Raw genomic sequence first — 4,279 nt, 5'->3', positions numbered from 1 at the left:
CCCCCGGGGGTCCCGCTCCCGCCCGCTCCCCTCAGCGGCTCCGGCGCGCGCCGCTTCCCGCCCCGGCAGCGAGCCCTCAGGCGAGCGAGGGAGCCGCGCGCCCCGCCCGCTCTCGCGAGAGCGGCTGGCGGCACCTGGGCGGGGCCGGAGCCGCCGCGGCCGCGCCCCCGCCGGTCAACGGCCGCTGCGCGCGCCGCGGGCCGGGGCCGGGGCCGGGGCCGTCGTCTCCCGGCGGGGCGGGCGGCGCCATGTTGGGAGCTTGGCGGGCGGCGAGTCGGGGCCGGGTGCGGCGGGCGAGCGGGGCTGCGCTGGGCGGGGCAGCGTCCTGCGGCGGGGGCCGGGGCAGGGCCGGGGTGCGGGCAGCGCCGGGCGGCTGCGAGCGAGCTGTGCCGGGGGGAGCCCCGGGAGGGAGCGGCGAGGGCTCGGCGAGGGGGACTCTGTGCTGAGGGGCAGCGAGGCAGGCGGCTGTGGGCCCGGCCGGGAATGCCGTGCCGCCGGCTGCCTTCCGGGTGCTGAGGGCCGGGCCGTGGCTGGAGGAGGGACTTGCGGACAAGGTGAGACTCCACCGCGCTCCGATTTCAAGTAGGTCTGTTTTGTTCAGCGCTGGGCACGGGGGCAGCACCGCCAGAGGCGGGCGCGCCGATATCGCCAGGCCGTCTGTAACTTGGACAGCTCTGTTCTGCGTATTCACAGACACAGGCACAGCCTTTCCTGCTCTCTATTAAGATTAGTTCCAAGGAGTCGTTTCCATGAACTCCTCCCGACTGCGCTTGCGCGGTGCCTCCTTGGGGTGGTCGTCAGGGTCTTGGGGATGAAGATAGGTGACTCCTCTTGGTCACCGCTAGTAACCTTTGAACTTCACGCAGGCTCAGTTACTTCTGGGCCTTTTCCCAAACTCCGGAACTGGCTACGGCTGGCTTGAAGTGTAGGCTTCTTGTTGTGTAACTCTTCTTTCCAGCCTTATCACTCAAACAGATACAGAATTTGGGGAGCTCAGGAATTTGCCGAGCTGAGCTAGACTAGCATTCCCTAAGTCTTCATAAGCACTGTCTAAGCTTATTTATTTCTTTATTTCTCTTCATCAGGAGGAGGCCCCAGCTTGTGAGGAACACGCACTGTCAGCCGCTGTGGCTGCTTCCCCTGGGCACGAATGGCACGGCCAGCGGGAAGGTGGGCAGGATCCAGCCAGAGTGCGAAGCTGCGGGGCTGCGGCTGGAGGGGGTGGGTGCTCACGATGTCCTTTGCTCTGCTCTGAGCATCTGAAGGAAGGGGTGCAGGCAGGAGCAGGTGTGTGATGCGGCTCAGCACTTGGCTGCGTGGCTGGTGCTGTCACCGGGGTTTTGGCTTTCGTGATGATGGGACGCTCTTTGATGAGTCCAAGCTGGCAGGGAGAGGCTTTGCCCCTCTGGTCCCCACCTTGCAGTCCATCGACGGGGGAGGGGCGAGCAGAGAGGTTGCCAGTGAAGACTGAGGCAAAACTGTGGCTGAGCACCTCAGCCTTCTCCTCGTCTCTTGATAGGAGGTCACCGTTCTTGTTCAGCGGGGTGGGTACTCTTTCTTTAGCCTTCCATTTCTGGCTGACATACCCGGAGAAGCCCTGCTTGTTATTCTTAGCATCCCTTGCCAAGTTGAGCTCCAGCTGCGCCTTGGCCCTCCTGACCTCATCCCTACACAACCGGGCAGCATCCCGGTACTCTTCCCAAGCTACCTGTCCCCGCTTGCACTGCCTGTGCAGTTCCCTCGTGCCCTTTCGTTTGAGCAGCAGGTCTCGACTCAGCCGTGCTGGTCTCTTCCCTTCCTTGCCTGACTTCTTACACCTGGGGACTAAGAGCTCCTGCTCTCTCTGGAAAGCATCCTTCAAGAAGTGCCAACTCTTTTCTGCTCTCTTGTCCCTGCAGGCACTTTCCCGTGGGGTCTGACTGACTGACTGTTTGAAGAGCTGCAAGTTGGCTTCCCAAAAGTTCAGGATCCTGACTATACTCCTCTCCCACATCCCTCAGGACTGTGAACTCCAGCGATGCGTGATCACTGCAGACAGATGGGAACCTCGCATTGGACACCCGGCTTGGCACCGGCAATCGTGGTGCCAAGAAGAGCTGTGCTTCAGGAGCAACCACTTGGGAAGCAGTCCAGTTCCTCCATGTGCTGCTAATGTTTCTCCAGATCCTCCAGATCCCCGACTCCAGCACCCTACGGGTGACCTGGAGTCTCTCCAGGCGCTTTCTGCCAGAGGCTCCATTCTGCCCCTGGGCCCACATAAAACTGAGGGAGCATGACACTGAGGCCTGTAAATGGCAAAAGGAGAGCAGGAGATGTGCAGCAAGGGACAGGAGGGGAGGTCTGAGCGTCCCCAACAAGACAGAGCTGTGACCTGATCCCCTCTGTGTGAAAAGCCTTCAGAGTTTAGCTTTTCTCTGTGAGGAAATACAGAACTACAGGCCTGTGCAGCCCAGAGGGATAGAAGGGGAGGCGCGGGCATCCATGAGAAGACAGAGCTTGGACTCGATCCCCTCCACGCAGAAAGCCTTCAGACACTACACACATTCAGGTTCCAGGCCCACATAAGACTGAGGGAGCACGAAGCTGGGGCCCGCATGCAGCAAAGGGAGAGCAGGAGATGTGCAGCAAGGGGCAGGAAGGGAGGATTGGGCATGGGGCACCTCAGCCCCGCCCCAGGTCCATCCTCCTGCCCAGCTCTGCTGCCCTAAGGTGGCCCCTGAGCTTGGGCCCTGAGCGCTCCCCTTCCAGGAGGGCTACAAGACAGTGCTGAGGCTGTTCCTTATCTCAGCACCCAGGGAAAGTTCACTGCCTCGCAAGGACTCCTCCTGTCCCTGGCACCCCAGCTTCCAGCCAGTTTAACCCCTTCTTGCCATTGGGTGTCCTTACCCTTCAGGCCAGATGGATCCTCGCTGACCAGTGACCCCTGTGGAGCAGTTACAGTCAGAATTAGCCCTTCAAGGGTCCCACGCCACCCCAAAACCACCCAAGAAACCCAGCAGCACCCCAAACTGCTGCCACTGCTCGTGGCTGTGCCCACCACCTGCGGCCCCCATCCTCTTGGCACCTCCCTGCAGAGATGTGCCTGAACTCGGTGAGGTTCCTGCTGGCCCATTTCTGCAGCCCCCCCAGGTCCCTCTGGACACCAGCACACCCACTGGGGTACCGGCCAGCCCCTGCCCCAGTTTGGTGGGTGCCAGCGGTGCCTGGTGCCAGCCCGTCCCCGCTGGGCTCGGGCACTGAGGGGGTTGCACCCCCAGCCGCGAGATGGGTGGATGAACCACGACTCCAGGGACAGAGAAAACATTTAATATTTGAACAATTCAGATGGGAGGGCAGCCCAGGGGGGTTCCCATCCCCGCACGCCCTGGCCGCTCAGTGGTAGGGGATCCCCTTGTCCTTGTGGAACCATCGCTGCCACTACTGGGACTTGCAGCATCGGTCACGTAGGGGCTGAAAGTGGCATCTCCACCAGGCCTTGAGGCGTCGCCAGCCCTTCCGCAGGCACCGTCCTGCCCTGCGTGGAGACCAGGCCGCTCGGCCATGCGCCCTGCCTGTGGGCTCCAGTTGCTGGGGTCCGGTCTCTGCCTGGGTGCTGCTGTTGGAAGCAGCAGAGATGCTGCTGGCCGGTCCTCCCATGGAGGTAATGATGTCTGCCACCTCTGAGCTGCTTCTTTCTGGCCCCGTGGGGCTGCTCCTCTGGAGCCCCTTGGGACTGGTCCTTTGTGGTGCCATGGGGCTGCTCCTCTTTGACGCTGTCGGGCTCCTCACGCTCTGCCCCGTGGGGCTGCTCCTTTGCAGCTCCATGGAGCTGCTCCTTTCCAGCTCCATGGAGCTGAGGGTCTCCGGGCTCATTGCTCTGTCCCAGTGTAGGACCCCATCCACAGCCTCGTCCACGTTGTCATCAATGCATGGCACGTCTTCTCTGAGGCTCTGGGGCCACACTGCCAGAGGGACGTCCTCCTCCGTCTTGGTGGGGGGACGTGGGAGCTCCCCAGGGGAGGTCCCACCACAGGCTCCCCTGCTTCCCCCCTCTCCCCCTTGATCCTGAGCCTGCAGTGCCTGCAGCAGCTCGCGTCGCTGCTGCGTTGACAGCGGGTTGTCCCGGATGGCGCGGATGAACTCTGGGATGAGCTGCGCCATGGTCATGGGCATGTGTGGGGAGCTGGTGGGGGGTGGCTGCACATGTTTGGGGCTCTGTACCCTGTCCTCCTTGTCCCCGGGGTCCTGGTCTTGCTCTGCCCCCGACACTGGCTGCAGTGGGTGGTCCTGGCCACGGTCT

At 62.7% G+C, this 4,279-nt stretch overlaps 1 long non-coding RNA gene across 1 annotated transcript; it reads left to right on the top strand.

Annotated features, from left to right (window-relative positions):
* Nucleotides 1-303: 303 nt before the first annotated feature.
* On the top strand, nucleotides 304-3,658 carry LOC142361199 (uncharacterized). Its single transcript, XR_012763816.1, has 3 exons — nucleotides 304-554; nucleotides 1,086-1,221; nucleotides 1,899-3,658. It is a non-coding gene; the product is annotated as an uncharacterized LOC142361199 (long non-coding RNA).
* Nucleotides 3,659-4,279: the final 621 nt, after the last annotated feature.

The sequence above is a fragment of the Opisthocomus hoazin genome, chromosome 1 (assembly GCF_030867145.1).
Source record: "Opisthocomus hoazin isolate bOpiHoa1 chromosome 1, bOpiHoa1.hap1, whole genome shotgun sequence".
In the NCBI taxonomy this organism is placed as follows: domain Eukaryota; kingdom Metazoa; phylum Chordata; class Aves; order Opisthocomiformes; family Opisthocomidae; genus Opisthocomus; species Opisthocomus hoazin.
Note: the sequence above shows the minus strand (reverse complement) of the source record. Positions and strands in the feature narration are given on the sequence as shown.